General features: G+C 52.8%; 1 protein-coding gene across 3 annotated transcripts in view; it reads left to right on the top strand.

Moving 5' to 3' along the window:
* DENND2B (DENN domain containing 2B) overlaps positions 1-26,081 on the top strand; it is a 386,185-nt gene that overhangs the window by 125,612 nt on the left and 234,492 nt on the right. The window contains exon 1 of one of the 3 annotated variants that reach the window (XM_075326679.1): positions 2,400-2,690. The exons of the other annotated variants lie outside the window; for them this stretch is intronic. The gene's annotated coding sequence lies outside the window, so the exon portion shown is untranslated. Of the gene's footprint in view, positions 1-2,399; positions 2,691-26,081 lie in introns of those variants that run through there. 3 annotated transcript variants of the gene reach the window in all.

The following is a 26,081-nucleotide window of genomic DNA, read 5'->3' as shown; positions in this document are numbered from 1 at the left end:
CCACTTCCCTCTACTCTGGTTACAGCCTGTTTGTGCTCTCCTCTGAAAGGAGTAGTGCACACTTGTAGGAGATCTTCAGTTTCTTGGCAATTTCTCGCATGGAATATCCTTCATTTCTAAGAACAAGAATAGACTGTCGAGTTTCACATCAAAGTTCTCTTTTTCTGGCCATTTTGAGAGTTTAATGAAGCCAACAAAAATAATGCTCCAGATTCTCAACTAGCTCAAAGGAAGGTCAGTTTTATAGCTTCTCTAATCAGCAAAACTGTTATCAGCTGTGCTAACATACTTGTACAAGGGTTTTCAAGGGATTTCTAAATATCCATTAGCCTTCTAACACAGCAAACACAATGTACCATTAGACACTGGAGTGGGGGCTGTTGGAAATGGGCCTCTATACACCTATGTAGATATTGCATTAAAAACCAGACGTCTGCAGCTGGAATAGTCATTTACCACACAACAATGTATAGAGGGGATTTCTGTGTAATTTAATGTTAGCTTCATTCAAAAAAATGTGGAAATATTTAAGTGACCCTAAAGTTTTGAACTGTAGTGTATATATATATATATATATATATATATATATACACACAATATATATCTGGCAATAATCAAGAGCTCTCTGCACAATCGTCAGTTTTTCTGATTTTTCTCTTTATATTTCTGAGTAAAATGTAAAATATTCTTTTATTCTATAATCTACTGACGACGGCTCCGAATTTCCAAGCAAAAAATGTTGTATTTATTTTCTGAAAATGAGAAATGGTGAAAATAACAGCACAATGCACGGCTTTCACCTCACATAGTGCAAAGAAACGACGTTCCTCATCATTTAAAAACAACAATACTAATAATGTTTTACCTCAGGAAGATTCAGAAATCAATATTTTGTGGAATATCCATGATGTGTAATCCCAGCTTTCCTGCGTCTTGGCCGATTTCCTCCAGTCTATTACACAGCTTTTGGGTGACCTTATGCCACTCCTGGTGCAAGAATGTAACCAGTTCTTCTTTGTTTGATGGTTAGTGACTATCCATCTTCCTCTTGATTACATTCCATAGGTTTTCAATGGTGTTCAGGTCTGGAGATTGGGCTGGCCTTGACAGGGTGTTGATGTGGTGGTCCTTCATCCACACATTGATTGACCTAGCTGTATGGCATGACGCATTGTCCTGCTGGAACAACCAGTCCTCAGAGTAGGAGAACATTGCCTGAGCAGAAGGAAGAACTGTTTTTCCAGAATAACCTTGTATGCGGCTTGATTCATACGTCCTTCACAAAGATGTTTGTTCAATTTTCTTTACCAAATTTTCATCTTTGCCCAACACCTGGTTGTCTAATGGTTAGATGGAGACCTGGAAAGGTGTACAAGCCACAGTGCTTTGCACCCACTGTGAAATATGGTGGAGGATCGGTGATGATCTGGGGATGCTTCAGCAAGGCTGGAATTGGGCAGGTTAATCTTTGCGAAGGACATCTGAATCAAGCCGCATACAAGGTTATCCTGGAAAAACAGCGGCTTCCTTCTGCTCAGGCAATGTTCCCCAACTCTGAGGACTGGTTGTTCCAGCAGGACAATGCGTCATGCCACACAGCTAGGTCAATCAATGTGTGGATGAAGGACCACCATCAAAACCCTGCCATGGCCAGCCCAATCACCAGACCTGAACCCCATTGAAAACCTCTGGAATGTAATCAAGAGGAAGATGGATAGTCACAAGCCATCAAACAAAGAACTGCTTACATTCCTGCACCAGGAGTGGCATAAGGTCACCCAAAAGGAAAGCGGCCAAGACGCAGGAAAGCTGGGATTACACATCATGGATATTCCACAGAATATTGATTTCTGAATCCTCCTGAGATAAAACATTATTATATTGATGTGTAAATGATTATGGACTTGTTTTCTTTGCATTGTTCTGTTATTTTCATCATTTCTCATTGTCAGAAAATAAATACAACATTTATTGCTGGAAATTCGGAGCCGTCGTCAGTAGATTATACGATAAAGAACAATTTACATTTACTCAGAAATAGAAAGAGAAGAATCAGAAAAGCGGACGATTGTGCAGCGGAGTGTGAATTACTGCCAGAGCTGCGTATCTGTGGGATTGCAGCGGGTGGAGGCTCAGCCCGGCCTCTGAATGGAGGCTCCCAGAGCTGCGTATCTGTGGGATTGCAGCGGGTGGAGGCTCAGCCCGGCCTCTGAATGGAGGCTCCCAGAGCTGCGTATCTGTGGGATTGCAGCGGGTGGAGGCTCAGCCCGGCCTCTGAATGGAGGCTCCTGTTGTCAGTGAAAGTTTCTGCCCTATGTAAATGAATGAAGCAAGTCCTTTGTGTGGTTCCTGCGCTCCCCTATCACTGGATGCTGGATACTGGGGGTGGAGAGAGGGGCTGTGCACACTGCTGCTGACACTCCGCACACTGCTGCTGCAGCTCCTGCTGCTGGGTGGGGGCTACAAACTTCACATTGGGGCCATTTCTACCCCTCTGACCATTGCCCTGGTGATTCTGGGGGCTGAGCTCCAGCCTGGTGCGGGGGAGAGGTGAGACGAGGCAGATGAGGGGCTCACACCATCTCCCGGGGGTCTGGATCTGCTGAGATTACACGGGACGTGCCCATAGGATAAGGATTTGTGTGGGAAATACAAAGCTGAGGATGGAGCGGAGGGGCTGCGCCCTGGAGGTAACTACCACCCCCACTCTCCTCTACTAATGCACAACCTTCTCCTTTCTGTCTCTGTCACTTTTATGCCTTTTACTACCTCTGATTTATACTTTGCTGTGTCCAGAGGAGGTGGATGCAGATGATCTCGGCTGTTGTGCAATGGTCTGCAGCAGGGGTTAAGCCGGTTACACATTAGCAGGGTGATGTAATGCCTCCACATTGTGGGATCTATTTTGGAGATAACCCCATTAAGCAAATAGAGAAAAACCTTGGATTTGTATAAATGGAACTGGCAGCGACTGACTACAGCATCAGGATTAGTGACCGACTACAGCATCAGGATTAGTGACCGACTACAACATCAGGATTAGTGACCGACTACAGCATCAGGATTAGTGACCGACTACAGCATCAGGATTAGTGACCGACTACAGCATCAGGATTAGTGACCGACTACAGCATCAGGATTAGTGACCGACTACAGCATCAGGATTAGTGACCGACTACAGCATCAGGATTAGTGACCGACTACAACATCAGGATTAGTGACCGACTACAGCATCAGGATTAGTGACCGACTACAGCATCAGGATTAGTGACCGACTACAGCATCAGGATTAGTGACCGACTACAACATCAGGATTAGTGACCGACTACAGCATCAGGATTAGTGACCGACTACAGCATCAGGATTAGTGACCGACTATAGCATCAGGATTAGTGACCGACTACAGCATCAGGATTAGTGACCGACTATAGCATCAGGATTAGTGACCGACTACAGCATCAGGATTAGTGACCGACTACAGCATCAGGATTAGTGACCGACTACAACATCAGGATTAGTGACCGACTACAACATCAGGATTAGTGACCGACTACAACATCAGGATTAGTGACCGACTACAGCATCAGGATTAGTGACCGACTACAGCATCAGGATTAGTGACCGACTACAACATCAGGATTAGTGACCGACTACAGCATCAGGATTAGTGACCGACTACAGCATCAGGATTAGTGACCGACTACAGCATCAGGATTAGTGACCGACTACATCAGGATTAGTGACCGACTACAGTATCAGGATTAGTGACCGACTACAGCATCAGGATTAGTGACCGACTACAGCATCAGGATTAGTGACCGACTACAGCATCAGGATTAGTGACCGACTATAGCATCAGGATTAGTGACCGACTACAGCATCAGGATTAGTGACCGACTACAACATCAGGATTAGTGACCGACTACAGCATCAGGATTAGTGACCGACTACAGCATCAGGATTAGTGACCGACTACAACATCAGGATTAGTGACCGACTACAGCATCAGGATTAGTGACCGACTACAGCATCAGGATTAGTGACCGACTACAGCATCAGGATTAGTGACCGACTACAGCATCAGGATTAGTGACCGACTACAGCATCAGGATTAGTGACCGACTACAGCATCAGGATTAGTGACCGACTACAACATCAGGATTAGTGACCGACTACAGCATCAGGATTAGTGACCGACTACAGCATCAGGATTAGTGACCGACTACAGCATCAGGATTAGTGACCGACTACAACATCAGGATTAGTGACCGACTACAGCATCAGGATTAGTGACCGACTACAGCATCAGGATTAGTGACCGACTACAGCATCAGGATTAGTGACCGACTACAGCATCAGGATTAGTGACCGACTACAGCATCAGGATTAGTGACCGACTACAGCATCAGGATTAGTGACCGACTACAGCATCAGGATTAGTGACCGCCATGAATTACAAGGCGATATCTATCCCCCTGATCACGAGGGGCATTTACTGGTTATGATAGAAGTCTTGTACGGTACAATGTATACCATACAGGAACGCTCACTGTCACCGGTACAATGTATACCGTACAGGAACGCTCACGGTCACAGGTACAATGTATACCGTACAGGAACGCTCACTGTCACCGGTACAATGTATACCGTACAGGAACGCTCACTGTCACAGGTACAATGTATACCGTACAGGAACGCTCACTGTCACCGGTACAATGTATACCGTACAGGAACGCTCACTGTCACAGGTACAATGTATACCGTACAGGAACGCTCACGGTCACAGGTACAATGTATACCGTACAGGAACGCTCACTGTCACCGGTACAATGTATACCGTACAGGAACGCTCACGGTCACAGGTACAATGTATACCGTACAGGAACGCTCACTGTCACCGGTACAATGTATACCGTACAGGAACGCTCACTGTCACAGGTACAATGTATACCGTACAGGAACGCTCACTGTCACCGGTACAATGTATACCGTACAGGAACGCTCACTGTCACCGGTACAATGTATACCGTACAGGAACGCTCACTGTCACAGGTACAATGTATACCGTACAGGAACGCTCACGGTCACAGGTACAATGTATACCGTACAGGAACGCTCACTGTCACCGGTACAATGTATACCGTACAGGAACGCTCACGGTCACAGGTACAATGTATACCGTACAGGAACGCTCACTGTCACCGGTACAATGTATACCGTACAGGAACGCTCACTGTCACCGGAACAATGTATACCGTACAGGAACGCTCACTGTCACCGGAACAATGTATACCGTACAGGAACGCTCACTGTCACCGGTACAATGTATACCGTACAGGAACGCTCACTGTCACCGGTACAATGTATACCGTACAGGAACGCTCACTGTCACCGGAACAATGTATACCGTACAGGAACGCTCACTGTCACCGGAACAATGTATACCGTACAGGAACGCTCACTGTCACCAGAACAATGTATACCGTACAGGAACGCTCACGGTCACAGGTACAATGTATACCGTACAGGAACGCTCACTGTCACAGGTACAATGTATACCGTACAGGAACGCTCACTGTCACCGGTACAATGTATACCGTACAGGAACGCTCACTGTCACAGGTACAATGTATACCGTACAGGAACGCTCACTGTCACCGGTACAATGTATACCGTACAGGAACGCTCACTGTCACCGGTACAATGTATACCGTACAGGAACGCTCACTGTCACCGGTACAATGTATACCGTACAGGAACGCTCACTGTCACCGGTACAATGTATACCGTACAGGAACGCTCACTGTCAGAGGTACAATGTATACCGTACAGGAACGCTCACTGTCACCGGTACAATGTATACCGTACAGGAACGCTCACTGTCACCGGTACAATGTATACCGTACAGGAACGCTCACTGTCACCGGTACAATGTATACCGTACAGGAACGCTCACTGTCACAGGTACAATGCATACCGTACAGGAACGCTCACTGTCACCGGTACAATGTATACCGTACAGGAACGCTCACTGTCACCGGTACAATGTATACCGTACAGGAACGCTCACTGTCACCGGTACAATGTATACCGTACAGGAACGCTCACTGTCACCGGTACAATGTATACCGTACAGGAACGCTCACTGTCACCGGTACAATGTATACCGTACAGGAACGCTCACTGTCACCGGTACAATGTATACCGTACAGGAACGCTCACTGTCACCGGTACAATGTATACTGTACAGGAACGCTCACTGTCACAGGTACAATGTATACCGTACAGGAACGCTCACTGTCACCGGTACAATGTATACCGTACAGGAACGCTCACTGTCACAGGTACAATGTATACCGTACAGGAACGCTCACTGTCACCGGTACAATGTATACCGTACAGGAACGCTCACGGTCACAGGTACAATGTATACCGTACAGGAACGCTCACTGTCACCGGAACAATGTATACCGTACAGGAACGCTCACTGTCACCGGTACAATGTATACCGTACAGGAACGCTCACTGTCACCGGTACAATGTATACCGTACAGGAACGCTCACTGTCACCGGTACAATGTATACCGTACAGGAACGCTCACTGTCACCGGTACAATGTATACCGTACAGGAACGCTCACTGTCACAGGTACAATGTATACCGTACAGGAACGCTCACTGTCACCGGTACAATGTATACCGTACAGGAACGCTCACTGTCACCGGTACAATGTATACCGTACAGGAACGCTCACTGTCACAGGTACAATGTATACCGTACAGGAACGCTCACTGTCACAGGTACAATGTATACCGTACAGGAACGCTCACTGTCACCGGTACAATGTATACCGTACAGGAACGCTCACTGTCACCGGTACAATGTATACCGTACAGGAACGCTCACTGTCACCGGTACAATGTATACCGTACAGGAACGCTCACTGTCACCGGTACAATGTATACCGTACAGGAACGCTCACTGTCACCGGTACAATGTATACCGTACAGGAACGCTCACTGTCACCGGTACAATGTATACCGTACAGGAACGCTCACTGTCACCGGTACAATGTATACCGTACAGGAACGCTCACTGTCACCGGTACAATGTATACCGTACAGGAACGCTCACTGTCACCGGTACAATGTATACCGTACAGGAACGCTCACTGTCACAGGTACAATGTATACCGTACAGGAACGCTCACTGTCACAGGTACAATGTATACCGTACAGGAACGCTCACTGTCACCGGAACAATGTATAGCGTACAGGAACGCTCACTGTCACCGGTACAATGTATGCCGTACAGAAACGCTCACTGTCACCGGTACAATGTATACCGTACAGGAACGCTCACTGTCACCGGTACAATGTATACCGTACAGGAACGCTCACTGTCACCGGTACAATGTATACCGTACAGGAACGCTCACTGTCACCGGTACAATGTATACCGTACAGGAACGCTCACTGTCACCGGTACAATGTATACCGTACAGGAACGCTCACTGTCACCGGTACAATGTATACCGTACAGGAACGCTCACTGTCACCGGTACAATGTATACGTTCTGATGAAGAAGTCTGTAATGACTTTGAAACGCGTTGACTAATAAATCATAATTGATCTACATTGTTTGCACTTTGTGGCTGCATGGAAGATTAACCCTTACTCTTACTATATTGTTTGTTCTCCTATACACATCAGCGGGTTCAGCCGATATTAGGAGAGACGTCTCCCCTGCCCCGTATACACATTGGAGGGTTCAGCCGATATCAGGATGGATGTCTCCCCTGCCCCCTATACACATTGGAGGGTTCAGCCGATATCAGGATGGATGTCTCCCCTGCCCCCTATACACATTGGAGGGTTCAGCCGATATCAGGATGGATGTCTCCCCTGCCCCCTATACACATTGGAGGGTTCAGCCGATATCAGGATGGATGTCTCCCCTGCCCCCTATACACATTAGCGGGTTCAGCCGATATCAGGATGGACGTCTTCCCTGCCCTCTATACACATCGAGGGGTTCAGCCGATATCAGGATGGACGTCTCCCCTGCCCCTATACACATTGGGGGTTCAGCTGATATCAAGATGGATGTCTCCCCTGCCCCATATACACATTGGGGGTTCAGCTGATATCAAGATGGATGTTTCCCCTGCCCCATATACACATTGGGGGCTTCAGCCGATATCAGTCTGGACGTCTCCCCTGCCCTCTATACACATTGGGGGTTCAGCTGATATCAAGATGGATGTCTCCCCTGCCCTCTCTACACATTGGGAGTTCATCCGATATCAGTATAGACGTCTTCCCTGCCCCTATACACATCGGGGGGTTCAGCCGATATCAGGATGGATGTCTTCCCTGCCCCCTATACACATCGGGGGGTTCAGCTGATATCAGGATGGACGTCTCCCCTGCCCCCTATACACATTGGGGGTTTAGCCAATATCAGGATAGACGTCTTCCCTGCCCCTATACACATCGGGGGGTTCAGCTGATATCAGTCTGGACGTCTCCCCTGCCATCTATACACATTGGGGGTTCCGCCGATATCAGGATGGATGTCTCCCCTGCCCTCTATACACACTGGGGGTTCAGCTGATATCAGGATGGACGTCTCCCCTGCCTCCTATACACATTGGGGGTTCAGCCGATATCAGGATGGACGTCTCCCCTGCCCCCTATACACATTGGGGGTTCAGCCGATATCAGGATAGACGTCTTCCCTGCCCCTATACACATCGGGGGGTTCAGCCGATATCAGGATGGATGTCTCCCCTGCCCCCTATACACATCGGGGGTTCAGCCGATATCAGGATGGACGTCTCCCCTGCCCCTATGCACATTGAGGGTTCAGCCGATATCAGGATAGACGTCGTCCCTGCCCCCTATACACATCGGGGGGTTCAGCCGATATCAGGATGGATGTCTCCCCTGCCCCCTATACACATCGGGTGGTTCAGCTGATATCAGGATGGACGTCTCCCCTGCCTCCTATACACATTGGGGGTCCAGCCGATATCAGGATGGACGTCTCCCCTGCCCCCTATACACATTGGGGGTTCAGCCGATATCAGGATGGATGTCTCCCCTGCCCCCTATACACATCGGGGGGTTCAGCTGATATCAGGATGGATGTCTCCCCTGCCCCCTATACACATTGGGGGGTTCAGCTGATATCAGGATGGACGTCTCCCCTGCCTCCTATACACATTGGGGGTTCAGCCGATATCAGGATGGACGTCTCCCCTGCCTCCTATACACATTGGGGGTTCAGCCGATATCAGGATGGATGTCTCCCCTGCCCCCTATACACATCGGGTGGTTCAGCTGATATCAGGATGGACGTCTCCCCTGCCTCCTATACACATTGGGGGTTCAGCCGATATCAGGATGGACGTCTCCCCTGCCCCCTATACACATTGGGGGTTCAGCCGATATCAGGATGGATGTCTCCCCTGCCCCCTATACACATCGGGGGGTTCAGCTGATATCAGGATGGATGTCTCCCCTGCCCCCTATACACATTGGGGGGTTCAGCTGATATCAGGATGGATGTCTCCCCTGCCCCCTATACACATTGGGGGTTCAGCCGATATCAGGATGGACGTCTCTTCTGCCCCCTATACACATTGGGGGTTCAGCTGATATTAGGATGGACGTCTCCCCTGCCCCCTATACACATCGGTGAATTCAGCCGATATCAGGATAGAAGTCTCCCCTGCCCCTATACACATTGGGGGTTCAGCCGATATCAGGATAGATGTCTCCCCTGCCCTCTCTACACATTGGGGGTTCAGCCGATATCAGGATAGACGTCTTCCCTGCCCCCTATACACATTAGGGGTTCAGCCGATATCAGGATGGACATCTCCCCTGCCCCCTATACACATTGGGGGTTCAGCCGATATCAGGATGGATGTCTCCCCTGTTCCCTATACACATTTCGGAGTTTTAGCCAATATCAGGATGGATGTCTCCCCTGCCCCCTATACACATTAGGGGTTCAGCCGATATCAGGATGGACATCTCCCCTGCCCCCTATACACATTGGGGGTTCAGCCGATATCAGGATGGATGTCTCCCCTGCCCCCTATACACATTTCGGAGTTTTAGCCAATATCAGGATGGACGTCTCCCCTGCCCCCTATACACATTGGGGGTTCAGCCGATATCAGGATGGACGTCTCCCCTGCCCCCTATACACATTGGGGGTTCAGCCGATATCAGGATAGACGTCTTCCCTGCCCCTATACACATTGGGGGGTTCAGCCGATATCAGGATGGATGTCTCCCCTGCCCCCTATAAACATCGGGGGGTTCAGCTGATATCAGGATGGACGTCTCCCCTGCCTCCTATACACATTGGGGGTTCAGCCGATATCAGGATGGACGTCTCCCCTGCCCCCTATACACATCGGGGGGTTCAGCCGATATCAGGATAGACCTGTTCCCAGCCCCTATACACATCGGGGGGTTCAGCCGATATCAGGATGGATGTCTTCCCTGCCCCTATACACATGGGGGGTTCCGCCGATATCAGGATTGACATCTCCCCTGCCCCCTATACACATTGGGGGTTTAGCCGATATCAGAATAGATGTCTCCCCTGCCCCCTATACACATTGGGGGTTCAGCCGATACCAGGATAGACGTCTTCCCTGCCCTCTATACACATCGAGGGGTTCAGCCGATATCAGGATGGACGTCTTCCCTGCCCCTATACACATCGGGGGGTTCAGCCGATATCAGGATGGACGTCTCCCCTGCCCCCTATACACATCGGGGGGTTCAGCTGATATCAGGATGGATGTCTCCCCTGCCCCCTATACACATCGGGGGGTTCAGCTGATATCAGGATGGATGTCTCCCCTGCCCCCTATACACATTGGGGGGTTCAGCCGATATCAGGATGGATGTCTCCCCTGCCCCCTATACACATCGGGGGTTCAGCCGATATCAGGATGGACGTCTCCCCTGCCCCCTATACACATTGGGGGTTCAGCCGATATCAGGATGGACGTCTCCCCTGCCCCCTATACACATTGGGGGTTCAGCCGATATCAGGATAGACGTCGTCCCTGCCCCTATACACATCAGGGGATTCAGCCGATATCAGGATGGATGTCTCCCCTGCCCCCTATACACATCGGGGGGTTCAGCTGATATCAGGATGGACGTCTCCCCTGCCTCCTATACACATTGGGGGTCCAGCCGATATCAGGATGGATGTCTCCCCTGCCCTCTATACACATCGAGGGGTTCAGCCGATATCAGGATGGACGTCTCCCCTGCCTCCTATACACATTGGGGGTCCAGCCGATATCAGGATGGACGTCTCCCCTGCCCCCTATACACATTGGGGGTTCAGCCGATATCAGGATGGACGTCTCCCCTGCCCCCTATACACATCAGGGGATTTAGCCGATATCAGGATGGACGTCTCCCCTGCCCCCTATACACATTGGGGGTTCAGCCGATATCAGGATAGACCTGTTCCCAGCCCCTATACACATTGGGGGTTCAGCCGATATCAGGATAGACGTCTTCCCAGTCCCTATACACATCGGCGGATTCAGCCGATATCAGGATGGACGTCTCCCCTGCCCCCTATACACATTGGGGGTTCAGCCGATATCAGGATGGATGTCTCCCCTGCCCCCTATACACATTGGGGGTTTAGCCGATATCAGGATGGACGTCTCCCCTGCCCCCTATTCACATTGGGGGGTTCAGCTGATATCAGGATGGACGTCTCCCCTGCCCCCTATACACATCAGAGGGGGGGGGGTTCAGCCGATATCCGTCTACTGTTTATGGGAGGCGTTACAGTCCTTGCTGCTGATTTGATTAACCCATCGTGGCCCTGTGACCACAGTCCTTTCCATGGTCTAATATAGAGGCTGCATTGTGGCGTTTAACCCTTTCTGCTTTATACACTTTGGGGATTTTTAAAGTATTGTGTTACCAAAAAAATCTAGAACAAAAGCCACTTTTATCATTTCCCGGGTACAGAACCCGCGGGCGAGCACTGCCTGCGAGGGGTGGGGGCTTATTTTAGGGACTGGAGCAGTTTCCTCCTTGTGCTCCTGGATCCTGTTGACAGTCCAGTTCCTGTGTGTTGTCGCTTTGTTTTGAAGGACTTGGGACCTATAGAAACCTCTACGTTTTACCGTTAACCTCTTCAGTGCTGGAATTCATGTGTCCCTGGAGACTCATGGATGTGAACTTCACTGGCACTGAAGTAGTTAACACATGACAAAGGGGAGATGAATGCAGAATAACAGGGGCTGCAGTGATAAGGATCTGCCTCCTGCTCATTTGCTGCATCTGCTAATGATCCAGCAGGAATTTCCCTCCGGCAGGACGTGTAAACAAACAAACCAGGGGACTGTAAAGATGGGCGCACCGCTGGGCAGAGATGCCAGGCTCAGTGCGGAGGGGCAGAGATGCCAGGCTCAGTGCGGAGGGGCAGAGATGCCAGGCTCAGTGCGGAGGGGCAGAGATGCCAGGCTCAGTGCGGAGGGGCAGAGATGCCAGGCTCAGTGCAGAAGGGCAGAGATGCCAGGCTCAGTGCGGAGGGGCAGAGATGCCAGGCTCAGTGCGGAGGGGCAGAGATGCCAGGCTCAGTGCGGAGGGGCAGAGATGCCAGGCTCAGTGCGGAGGGGCAGAGATGCCAGGCTCAGTGCGGAGGGGCAGAGATGCCAGGCTCAGTGCGGAGGGGCAGAGATGCCAGGCTCAGTGCGGAGGGGCAGAGATGCCAGGCTCAGTGCGGAGGGGCAGAGATGCCAGGCTCAGTGCGGAGGGGCAGAGATGCCAGGCTCAGTGCGGAGGGGCAGAGATGCCAGGCTCAGTGCGGAGGGGCAGATATGCCAGGCTCAGTGCGGAGGGGCAGAGATGCCAGGCTCAGTGCGGAGGGGCAGAGATGCCAGGCTCAGTGCGGAAGGGGCAGAGATGCCAGGCTCAGTGCGGAGGGGCAGAGATGCCAGGCTCAGTGCGGAGGGGCAGAGATGCCAGGCTCAGTGCGGAGGGGCAGAGATGCCAGGCTCAGTGCGGAGGGGCAGAGATGCCAGGCTCAGTGCGGAGGGGCAGAGATGCCAGGCTCAGTGCGGAGGGGCAGAGATGCCAGGCTCAGTGCGGAAGGGCAGAGATGCCAGGCTCAGTGCAGAGGGGCAGAGATGCCAGGCTCAGTGCGGAGGGGCAGAGATGCCAGGCTCAGTGCGGAGGGGCAGAGATGCCAGGCTCAGTGCGGAGGGGCAGAGATGCCAGGCTCAGTGTGGAGGGGCAGAGATGCCAGGCTCAGTGCGGAGGGGCAGAGATGCCAGGCTCAGTGCGGAGGGGCAGAGATGCCAGGCTCAGTGCGGAGGGGCAGAGATGCCAGGCTCAGTGCGGAGGGGCAGAGATGCCAGGTTCAGTGCGGAGGGGCAGAGATGCCAGGCTCAGTGCGGAAGGGCAGAGATGCCAGGCTCAGTGCGGAGGGGCAGAGATGCCAGGTTCAGTGCGGAGGGGCAGAGATGCCAGGCTCAGTGCGGAAGGGTAGAGATGCCAGGCTCAGTGCGGAAGGGCAGAGATGCCAGGCTCAGTGCGGAGGGGCAGAGATGCCAGGCTCAGTGCGGAGGGGCAGAGATGCCAGGCTCAGTGCGGAGGGGCAGAGATGCCAGGCTCAGTGCGGAGGGGCAGAGATGCCAGGCTCAGTGCGGAGGGGCAGAGATGCCAGGCTCAGTGCGGAAGGGCAGAGATGCCAGGCTCAGTGCAGAGGGGCAGAGATGCCAGGCTCAGTGCGGAGGGGCAGAGATGCCAGGCTCAGTGCGGAGGGGCAGAGATGCCAGGCTCAGTGCGGAGGGGCAGAGATGCCAGGCTCAGTGCGGAGGGGCAGAGATGCCAGGCTCAGTGCGGAGGGGCAGAGATGCCAGGCTCAGTGCGGAGGGGCAGAGATGCCAGGCTCAGTGCGGAGGGGCAGAGATGCCAGGCTCAGTGCGGAGGGGCGGAGATGCCAGGCTCAGTGCGGAGGGGCGGAGATGCCAGGCTCAGTGCGGAAGGGCGGAGATGCCAGGCTCAGTGCGGAGGGGCAGAGATGCCAGGCTCAGTGCGGAGGGGCGGAGATGCCAGGCTCAGTGCGGAGGGGCAGAGATGCCAGGCTCAGTGCGGAGGAGCGGAGATGCCAGGCTCAGTGCGGAGGGGCAGAGATGCCAGGCTCAGTGCGGAGGGGCAGAGATGCCAGGCTCAGTGCGGAGGGGCAGAGATGCCAGACTCAGTGCGGAGGGACGGAGATGCCAGGCTCAGTGCGGAGGGGCGGAGATGCCAGGCTCAGTGCGGAGGGGCAGAGATGCCAGGCTCAGTGCGGAGGGGCAGAGATGCCAGGCTCAGTGCGGAGGGGCAGAGATGCCAGGCTCAATGCGGAAGGGTAGAGATGCCAGGCTCAGTTCGGAGGGGCAGAGATGCCAGGCTCAGTGCGGAGGGGCAGAGATGCCAGGCTCAGTGCGGAAGGGCAGAGATGCCAGGCTCAGTGCAGAGGGGCAGAGATGCCAGGCTCAGTGCGGAAGGGCAGAGATGCCAGGCTCAGTGCGGAGGGGCAGAGATGCCAGGCTCAGTGCGGAGGGGCAGAGATGCCAGGCTCAGTGCGGAGGGGCAGAGATGCCAGGCTCAGTGCAGAGGGGCAGATATGCCAGGCTCAGTGCGGAGGGGCAGAGATGCCAGGCTCAGTGCGGAGGGGCAGAGATGCCAGGCTCAGTGCGGAGGGGCAGAGATGCCAGGCTCAGTGCGGAGGGGCAGAGATGCCAGGCTCAGTGCAGAGGGGCAGAGATGCCAGGCTCAGTGCGGAGGGGCAGAGATGCCAGGCTCAGTGCGGAGGGGCAGAGATGCCAGGCTCAGTGCGGAGGGGCAGAGATGCCAGGCTCAGTGCGGAGGGGCAGAGATGCCAGGCTCAGTGCGGAGGGGCAGAGATGCCAGGCTCAGTGCGGAGGGGCAGAGATGCCAGGCTCAGTTCGGAGGGGCAGAGATGCCAGGCTCAGTGCGGAGGGGCAGAGATGCCAGGCTCAGTGCGGAGGGGCAGAGATGCCAGGCTCAGTGCGGAGGAGCGGAGCACAGGCCCTGCTGCACAGAGCTGCTTTGTCCTCCAAGGACAATGGCGCTGGACGAGAATTGGCTGCCTTTGGCTTTACTCTCTCTTGTTTCCGCTCTCTTCAGAGACAAAAAGCACAAGAGCTGACAGTTCATGGGGGGACACTGGTGTGACCCCGAGTAACTGCAGAATAAAATTATCCTCAGCAACGGCGGGAGGTCACTGAGCCAGTATATCATCGCAAGAATATCCAGCAATGTCACACATATATACTCCAGCATGAAGAAAGAGTCCGTCTGTCCGCCTGCCTGTCAGTCCGTCTGTCCGCCTGCCTGTCAGTCCGTCTGTCCGCCTGCCTGTCTGTCCGTCTGTCCGCCTGCCTGTCTGTCCGTCTGTCCGCCTGCCTGTCTGTCCGTCTGTCCGCCTGCCTGCCTGCCTGTCCGCCTGCCTGCCTGTCTGTCCGCCTGCCTGTCTGTCCGCCTGCCTGTCCACCTGCCTGTCCGCCTGCCTGCCTGTCTGTCCGCCTGCCTGTTTGTCCGCCTGCCTGCCTGTCTGTCCGCCTGCCTGTCTGTCCGCCTGCCTGTCTGTCCGCCTGCCTGTCTGTCCGCCTGCTTGTCTGTCCGCCTGCCTGCTTGTCTGTCCGCCTGCCTGCTTGTCTGTCCGCCTGCCTGCCTGTCAGTCCACCTGCCTGTCAGTCCGCCTGCCTGTCAGTCCGCCTGCCTGTCAGTCCGCCTGCCTGTCAGTCCGCCTGCCTGCCTCTCTGCCTGCCTGTCTGTCTGCCTGTCCGTCTGTCCGCCTGCCTGTCCGTCTGTCCGCCTGCCTGCCTGTCTGTCCGCCTGCCTGTCTGTCCGCCTGCTTGTCTGTCCGCCTGCCTGTCCGTCTGTCCGCCTGTCTGCCTGTCTGTCTGCCTACCTGTCTGCCTGCCTGCCTGTCTGCCTGCCTGTCCACCTGCCTGTCCGCCTGCCTGCCTGTCCGCCTGCCTGTCTGTCCGCCTGCCTGTCTGTCCGCCTGCCTGTCTTTCTGCCTGTCTGTCTTTCTGACTGCCTGTGTCTTTCTGACTGCCTGTCTGCCTGCCTGTCTGTCTGTCTGCCTGCCTGTCCGCCTGTCTGTCTGTCCGCCTGCCTGTCTGCCTGTCCGCCTGCCTGTCTGTCCGCCTGCCTGCCTGTCTGTCCGCCTGCCTGCCTGTCCGCCTGCATGTCCGTCTGCCTGTCTGTCCGTCTGCCTGTCTGTCCGTCTGCCTGTCTGTCTGTCCGCCTGCCTGTCTGTCTGTCCGCCTGCCTGTCTGTCTGTCCGCCTGCCTGTCTGTCTGTCCACCTGCATGTCCGTCTGCCTGTCTGTCCGTCTGCCTGTCTGTCCGTCTGCCTGTCTGTCTGTCTGCCTGCCTGCCTGTCTGTCTGTCTGTCTGTTCCTACATCCAACTCATATCAATCTACCTATCTATACATCTTGAACGGGTATAGAAATGAACTGAGGTGGCTTGAGGTTTGCCATGCTAGTAATCTTCCTCCTCTGCAGTCACTGTGTGCAGTCTCCTCTATCTCTCTTTTTACACATACAGTGCCTTGTGAAAGTATTCAGCCCCTTGAATTTTTCACCCTTTTCCCACATTTCAGGCTCAAACATGAAGATAAAATGTGAATGTTCTGGAGAAGAATCTACAACAAGTGACACAATTGTGAAGTTGAAGGAAATTTATTGCTTGTTTTAAACTTTTATAAACAATAAATAACTGAAAATTGGGGCGTGCAATATTATTCACCCCCTGTAAGAGAATCCTTTGTAGCGCCCCCTTTTTCTGCGATTACAGCACAGTCTCTTGGGGTATGTGTCTATCAGTTTTGCACATGGAGAGGTGAAATTCTCGCCCATTCTTTGTAAACTGCTGGAGCTGAGTGAGGTTGGATGGAGGCGTTTGTGAACAGCAGTTTTCAGCTCTTTCCACAGGTTCTCGATTGGGTTCAGGTCTGGACTGTGACTTGGCCATTCTAACACCTGGATACGGTTATTTGTGACCATTCCATTGTAGATTTTGCTTTATGTTTGGGATCAGTGTCTTGTTGGAAGATAAATCTCCATCCCAGTCTCAGGTCTTTTGCAGACTCCAACAGGTTTTCTTCAAGAATTGTCCTGTATTTGGCTCCATCCATCTTCCCATCAATTTTACCATCTTCCCTGTCCCTGCTGAAGAAAAGCAGGCCCAAACCATGATGCTGCCTCCACCATGTCTGACAGTGGGGATGGTGTGTTCAGGGTGATGAGCTGTGTTGCTTTTATCGTTTGCATTGTGCCCATACAGTGTGATTTTGGTTTCATCTGAGCAGAGCCCCTTCCTCCACATGTTTGGTGTCTCCAGGGGGCTTGTGGCAAACTTTATACAACACTTTTTGTGGATATCTGTGAGAAATGGCTTCTTCTTGCCACTCTTCCATAAAGGCCAGATTTGTGCAGTGTAGACTGATTGTTGTGCTATGGACAGACTCTCCCCCCTCAGCTGTAGATCTCTGCAGATCATCCAGAGGGATCATGGGCCTCTTGGCTGCGTCTCTGATCAGTCTTCTTCTTGTGTGAGGTGACAGTTTGGATGGAGGCCGGGTCTTGGTAGATTTGCAGTGGTATGATGCTCCTTCCATTTTGATATGATCGCTTGCACAGGGCTTCTTGGGATGTTTAAAGTTGTGGAAATCTTTTTGTAACCGAATTCGGCTTTAACCTTCTCCACAACAGTATCCTGGACCTGCCTGTTGTGTTCCTTGGTCTTCATGATGCTCTCTGCACTTTACACAGAACATGAGACTATCGCAGAGCAGGGGCATTATACGGAGACTTCATTACACACAGGGGCTTATATTTATCATCATCAGTCATTTAGGACAACATTGCATCATTCACAGACCCTCAATCACCTTCTGGAGGGAGTTTCTGCACTGAAAGTAAAGGGGGTGAATAATATTGCACGCACCAATTTACAGTTTATTCTTTTTTTAGAAAAGTTTAAAATAAGCAATAAATTTCCTTCCTCTTCACAATTGTGTCACTTGTTGTAGATTCTTCTCCAGAACATTCACATTTTATCTTTATGTTTGAGCCTGAAATGTGGGAAAAGGTTGAAAAATTCAAGGGGGTTGAATACTTTCACAAGGCACTGTTTCCTAACTGTAGTCTCTGGGACATAATTCCTCTGACATAGTTGCAATTATTTCTTTTTAACACTAGAAGTCCCAGAGAGGGGTCCTTTTACACTTCTACCTTTGGAACCCAGAGACGGGTGGAATGACCTGAAGGATTTTAGCTAACATCCTATAATCACCGGCTTTTGTTCTGTAATTAAGGCCATTACTGTCGCACACAGGAGGTTGTTGTTTTCCATTGAGTTTAGCCATTTAGTTTCTAGTTAGTTAGGTCAGTTTGGACTAAAGCCCCCGTCACATTTAGTGACTTACCAGCGATCCCGAAAACGTGACCTGATAAGGACCTGGTAAGTCGCTGGGAGGTCGCTGGTGAGATGTCACAGTCAGACAATACCAGCGACGCAGTAACGATACAGGTGGAGTAGCGACCTGTGTAACGATCTCAGCAGTCACTGTGACCCTGTCACACAGCGTCAAACACAGCGATGCGTCCTACCCAGCAGGACATCGCCTTTGAAGAAAATGGTCCAGGACATTCAGCAACGACCGGCGACCTCACAGCAAGGGCCTGGTCGTTGCTGGATGTCACACATAACGAGATCGCTAGCAAGATCGCTGTTGCGTCACAAAAAACGTGACTCAGCAGCGATGTCGCTAGCAATGTCGCTTAGTGAGACGTGGCCTTAAAGGGCGCTTTACACGGTACCGATATCGCTAGCGTGCGTTCCCGCCCCCATCGTTTGTGCGACACGGGCATATCGCTGCCCGTAGTGCACAAAATCGTGCTCCCCGTCACACGGCTTACCTGCCCTACGACGTCACTTTGGCCGGTGATCCGCCTCCTTTCTAAGGGGGCGGGTCCTTCATCGTCACAGCGACGTCACACTGCAGGCGGCCAATAGAAGCGGAGGGGCGGAGATGAGTGGGACGTAACATCCCGCCCACCTCCTTCCTTCCGCATTGCCGCTGGACGCAGGTAAGGAGAGGTTCCTCGCTCCTGCGGTGTCACACACAGCGATGTGCGCTGCCGCAGGAGCGAGGAACAACATCGCTAATGAGAAGTAAACGATTTTTTGTTTTAGGACAATTCTCCGCGGCAAACGATTTTGGCCGCTTTTTGCGATCGTTTTAGGTCGCATATAAGTGTCACATGCTCCGATACCGTTAATGAGGCCGGATGTGCGTCACTAACGACGTGACCCCGACGATAAAACATTAACGACATCGTAGCGTGTAAAGCCCCCTTAAGGGTCATTTGACCTTCTTTCGGGACTTCAGGGGGGAGCTCGAAATTTCTGGGACTTCTAGGGTTAAATCCCCGTTCATTCCATTGTTCTGCATTGTATAGTATATAGTAAAGTGGCCGCCTGGTGGAGGGGAGCGCACCCCTTACCTTGCCCTATTCTACAGCATCAGCCCGATGAGATGAGACGATCCGGTCACCAGAGGCTTCCCTCCCTCTCAGGCCCGGTGGTCTCAGTACCCTTCAGTACGAGTATGAGGCAGCAGTGATTATTTGGGGCTGACCTCAGCTGAGGGACGTGGCTCGCTTCTCCTCGCATCTGGTCTCATATATACATAGCCGCTGGAGAGGGGCGCTCAGACCTGGGGTATCTAATAGATGGAGGAGTCTGCGGATAGGAGCGGGTGCATGGGCTTACAGCAGTGGCATTTCGGCTTCTGGGCATGCAGCTTCACTTCCATCGCAGCCTCATAAAAGCCTCCGTGAACCCGTTTTTGCTGTTTTTCGCTCTCATTCACCCCCACAGCTTTACTCTTTCCACATCAGAGTTTCTTTGGTCTGACATCGTCATCTTCGTGCTCATTTATGACCATACCCTCACCCACTCCCCCGTCCTCTCCTTTTTGCACCTGGGATCCCTCTGTTCCTGGGGGTCATGGTTTTTGCTTTTGACCTGTGACCTCCTCTCTGGTGTTTTGGTCCTTTTCATGGTCAGGTTGATGTGCTCTTGCCCCTCTGGTTATTATGGGGGGATGCGGGGACATTCTTCCCCAGGAGCTGCAGTCTAGACAGATAAGACGTGTCGTCTTGCCTGTGTCCTGCGCTCAGGTGTGGGCTCTATACATCTGCTACCGTAGATCTCCATGCGACAAATATCAGGCACAGGGGTTTTTGCAACATTTGAACAGTTTTGTTTACAAAGTTGAGACCTTAAGCAACTAAGTGGCAAGTTTGATTTATTATCTTCATTCATCTCCAGAGCTGCTTTCATAGTTCTGCTAGACCCGAGTCAGGGACAGCTGCTGGGAGTTGATACTGTGCCAGATGCACACACAATGGCTGCGGGGGGACATTAGACGGACGTACTTTCTGCACTTCCAGATCCCAAACGTCTTCACCCCCGGCCTGTTCCACTGCATCACTGTCCGCACCAGGCTTGTGTGAGTGTTACTCACTCCTGAGCCCTAATCCTGGAAGCGCAGACCAGACATGGACAACATTCAACAATGTTAATCAGTTTGAGAAGCGTGGGCCAGCACCTGGTCGCTGTGTTATCCGCCTTCCCGGGAAATCAATTATATATCTGGCCTCAATGCCAAGGTCATGACAGAGTCTTCGTACCACTGGAAATGCTGGCACCGAGCAGCTGCCTGACTCCAGGAGGGAACACTACAGAGCACCACCTGGCAGGGATTGTGGCTGTGAAGTCAGCGGCCACATCACGGACGCTGATCGCACGCCTGGAACTACCCAAGAGCAGAGGCAGGCATATGTGACATACAGGGACATTACTTTCAAAAGGAATTTTTTTAAACAGAGGAGCAATAGAGTATTTTGTGCTATTAAAAATATTTTTATTTTAACAATTAAAAAAGGAAGACTTCGAAACGTGCGTCGAGGCGGCAGGGTCTCCATCTGATTACTGCATTCGATGTAACTGACCTACTAATCAGAGGAGATGGCGGGAGACTCTGGTCCAGCGGGCACTGACTATTCTTGTGACCACTGGATGGGGCTCCTGCGAATCTAAGTCCTTCATATCGACTGCCTGATACAGTGGCATATAAACGTTTGTGCACCTCTGGTCAAAATTATTGGTATTGTGAACAGTTAAGCAAATTGAAGATTAAATGATCTCTAAAAGGCATAAAGTTAAAGATGACACATTTACTTTGTATATTAGGCAAATATATGTATATATTTTTATCTTTTACATTTTAAAATTAACAAAAAGGAAAATGGGCAATGCAAAGGTTTGGGCACCCTGCATGGTCAGTACCTAGCAGCGCCACCTTTGACAGTATCACAGCTTTGAGTGCTTTTTGTAGCCGGGAAGAGTCTTTCAGTTCTTGTTTGAGGGATTTTCATCAATTCTGCCTAGGAGATGTCTTCCAGTTCTGTGAGATTCCTGCCTTGTCTTGCATACTCTGCTCTTTTGAGGTCTGGCCACAGATTTTCAATGATGTTCAGATCAGGGGACTGTGAGGCCATGGTAAAACCTTCAGTTTGCCACTTTTGAGGTTGTGTATTGTGGATTGTGACATGTGTGTAGGATCATCATCTGTTTGTAGATGCCATCCTCTTTTTAACTTCAAAGCTTGATTGGTCCACCCCATGCTTAATGGATGGCGAGATACTCTTTTCCTGAAATTCTTCCCCACACATACCCTTTATCATTGTGGTCAACAGTTTAATTAAGGTCTGAAACCTTGGTCAAAGTTATCTGAGCACACAAATTACCAAGGGTGCCCAAACTTTTGCATCGACCCATTTTCCCTTTTGTAATTTTCCTAATGTGAACAATGAAAATATTTTTTTTTTCCTAAAATACAAATGAAATGTGTCAGCTTTACCTTTATGTGTTTTAGAGGTCATTTAATCTTCAACCTTCTTAACGGTTCACAATAACAGTCATTTTGACCAGGGGTGCTCAGACTTTTGCATGCCCCTGTATCTCAGCTACACGGGAAGTTTTAGGATTTTAATGTCCCATCCAGACGAAGACTGATCCATTTCACAGCATTGAGGCCTCTGGGTGATGGCGATTTATGATGTGGCCGTCTGTATGGATTTTCAGCATCTGATAGTAAACAAACATGTCTCCATTCACTGATGGCAAGCAGAGATGGAAAGTGGTAACACAAATTGAAAGAGCATTTATTAGGATGTTGTGGGACTTGAATGTACAGTGATTGAGTTATTTGTTTTATCATTCCCCGGGCTTGTAGAGGACGCAGCCTCCGGATATGATGGCCTCCCTGACTGCTCAGTGCACTGGGGCTTGTAGAGGACGCAGCCTCCGGATATGATGGCCTCCCTGACTGCTCAGTGCACTGGGGCTTGTAGAGGACGCAGCCTCCGGATATGATGGCCTCCCTGACTGCTCAGTGCACTGGGGCTTGTAGAGGACGCAGCCTCCGCATATGATGGCCTCCCTGACTCTGGTCAGTGCACTGGGGCTTGTAGAGGACGCAGCCTCCGGATATGATGGCCTCCCTGACTCTGCTCAGTGCAGTGGGGCTTGTAGAGGACGCAGCCTCCAGATATGATGGCCTCCCTGACTCTGCTCAGTGCCGCATGTGGCGATCCTGCCATAACCTCTGCGCTTCTGTTGGATTGATTAGTGGTTTGCAGTATGGGATAATTAATCTGCATTTCCCCGCTGTGGTTGGCAGGTGACCTTGCGTGGTGACAATGGGCGCACAGTTCCAAATGTCATTCATCCTGTGATAAGGAGGCGATATTATTACACAACACTGGGGGATTGTTTCACTATTACATCCTGTCCTCAATGCCCAGAAACAAAGTGACTGCGCTGCTGACACAGGAGGACAGGCGCGCTGCTGGCACAGGAGGACAGGCGCGCTGCTGACACGGGAGGACAGGTGCGCGCTGCTGACACGGGAGGAGAGGCGCGCGCTGCTGACATGGGAGGAGAGGCGCACGCTGCTGACACGGGAGGAGAGGTGCACGCTGCTGACACGGGAGGAGAGGTGCACGCTGCTGACACGGGAGGAGAGGTGCACGCTGCTGACACGGGAGGACAGGCGCGCGCTGCTGACACGGGAGGAGAGGCGCGCGCTGCTGACACGGGAGGAGAGGCGCGCGCTGCTGACACGGGAGGAGAGACGCACGCTGCTGACACGAGAGGAGAGGCGCACGCTGCTGACACGGGAGGAGAGGCGCACGCTGCTGACACGGGAGGAGAGGCGCACGCTGCTGACACGGGAGGAGAGGCGCACGCTGCTGACACGGGAGGAGAGGCGCACGCTGCTGACACGGGAGGAGAGGCGCGAGCTGCTGACACGGGAGGAGAGGCGCGAGCTGCTGACACGGGAGGAGAGGCGCGCGCTGCTGACACGGGAGGACAGGCGCGCTGCTGACACGGGAGGACAGGCACGCTGCTGACACGGGAGGAGAGGCGCGCGCTGCTGACACGGGAGGAGAGGCACGCGCTGCTGACACGGGAGGAGAGGCGCGCGCTTCTGACACGGGAGGAGAGGCGCGCTGCTGACACGGGAGGACAGGCGCGCTGCTGACACGGGAGGAGAGGCGTGCGCTGCTGACACGGGAGGAGAGGCGCGCGCTGCTGACACGGGAGGAGAGGCGCGCGCTGCTGACACGGGAGGAGAGGCGCGCTGCTGACACGGGAGGAGAGGCGCGCTGCTGACACGGGAGGAGAGGCGCGCTGCTGATACGGGAGGAGAGGCGCACGCTGCTGACACGGGAGGAGAGGCGCGCGCTGCTGACACGGGAGGACAGGCGCGCTGCTGACACGGGAGGAGAGGCGCGCGCTGCTGACACGGGAGGAGAGGCGCGCGCTGCTGACACGGGAGGAGAGGCGCGCGCTGCTGACACGGGAGGACAGGCGCGCTGCTGACACGGGAGGAGAGGCGCGCTGCTGACACAGGAGGACAGGCGCGCTGCTGACACGGGAGGACAGGCGTGCGCTGCTGCAGATACAGGGTCATGCACATGCGGCTGATTTGTGGCCAATTTTTGGTGTAGATTAAGCACAGTACACAGTGAATGGAGGGGGTTCACCATCCATATCTTGCTCCCTATGTGCGGGATTTCTTGTGGATTTTGTTTTGTGCTTTCAACGGGTAAAATCCAAATCCTCATCCGCACGTAATCCACCTGTCCATGGTGTGTGCCTGCATGTTGTGCCAACTGATGATGCCCCCAATGGGTATCATGCTGCGCAGTCTCTCTTCTCACCCATCCCTTTCTTTTGGAGCCGTCCTCTGTCCTCCTGACCGTCTCTTTCTCTTGATTGCTTCTCTCCCTTGTGATGATTTTCCTTTCACTGTTACTGACCCTCCATGCTCTGCCTCCTGCCTGCCCCTGTCGCTTCTTCTCTGTCCCTCTTGTCTCTGGGTATCCTGCCTGCCCCTGTCGCTTCTTCTCTGTCCCTCTTGTCTCTGGGCGTCCTGCCTGTCAGGTCCTTGTCACCTGTCTGGTGTCCTCTTGTCTCTGGGCATCCTGCCTGTCAGGTCCTTGTCACCTGTCTGGTGTCCTCTTGTCTCTGGGCATCCTGCCTGTCAGGTCCTTGTCACCTGTCTTGTGTCCTCTTGTCTCTGGGTATCCTGCCTGTCAGGTCCTTGTCACCTGTCTGGTGTCCTCTTGTCTCTGGGTATCCTGCCTGTCAGGTCCTTGTCACCTGTCTGGTGTCCTCTTGTCTCTGGGCATCCTGCCTCTCAGGTCCTTGTCACCTGTCTGGTATCCTCTTGTCTCTGGGCATCCTGCCTGTCAGGTCCTTGTCACCGGTCTGGTGTCCTCTTGTCTCTGGGCATCCTGCCTCTCAGGTCCTTGTCACCTGTCTGGTGTCCTCTTGTCTCTGGGCATCCTGCCTCTCAGGTCCTTGTCACCTGTCTGGTATCCTCTTGTCTCTGGGCGTCCTGCCTGTCAGGTCCTTGTCACCTGTCTGGTGTCCTCTTGTCTCTGGGCATCCTGCCTGTCAGGTCCTTGTCACCTGTCTGGTGTCCTCTTGTCTCTGGGCATCCTGCCTGTCAGGTCCTTGTCACCTGTCTGGTATCCTCTTGTCTCTGGGCATCCTGCCTGTCAGGTCCTTGTCACCTGTCTGGTGTCCTCTTGTCTCTGGGCATCCTGCCTGTCAGGTCCTTGTCACCTGTCTGGTGTCCTCTTGTCTCTGGGCATCCTGCCTGTCAGGTCCTTGTCACCTGTCTGGTGTCCTCTTGTCTCTGGGCATCCTGCCTGTCAGGTCCTTGTCACCTGTCTGGTGTCCTCTTGTCTCTGGGTATCCTGCCTGTCAGGTCCTTGTCACCTGTCTGGTGTCCTCTTGTCTCTGGGCATCCTGCCTGTCAGTTCCTTGTCACCTGTCTGGTATCCTCTTGTCTCTGGGCATCCTGCCTGTCAGGTCCTTGTCACCTGTCTGGTGTCCTCTTGTCTCTGGGCATCCTGCCTGTCAGTTCCTTGTCACCTGTCTGGTATCCTCTTGTCTCTGGGCATCCTGCCTGTCAGGTCCTTGTCACCTGTCTGGTGTCCTCTTGTCTCTGGGCATCCTGCCTGTCAGGTCCTTGTCACCTGTCTGGTGTCCTCTTGTCTCTGGGCGTCCTGCCTGTCAGGTCCTTGTCACTTGTCTCGTATCCTCTTGTCTCTGGGCATCCTGCCTGTCAGGTCCTTGTCACCTGTCTGGTATCCTCTTGTCTCTGGACATCCTGCCTGTCAGGTCCTTGTCACCTGTCTGGTGTCCTCTTGTCTCTGGGCATCCTGCCTGTCAGGTCCTTGTCACCTGTCTGGTGTCCTCTTGTCTCTGGGCATCCTGCCTGTCAGGTCCTTGTCACCTGTCTGGTATCCTCTTGTCTCTGGGCATCCTGCCTCTCAGGTCCTTGTCACCTGTCTGGTGTCCTCTTGTCTCTGGGCATCCTGCCTCTCAGGTCCTTGTCACCTG

This window comes from Anomaloglossus baeobatrachus, chromosome 10 (assembly GCF_048569485.1).
Source record: "Anomaloglossus baeobatrachus isolate aAnoBae1 chromosome 10, aAnoBae1.hap1, whole genome shotgun sequence".
NCBI classification, from domain to species: Eukaryota; Metazoa; Chordata; class Amphibia; order Anura; family Aromobatidae; genus Anomaloglossus; species Anomaloglossus baeobatrachus.
This window is presented reverse-complemented; position numbering and strand designations above follow the sequence as displayed.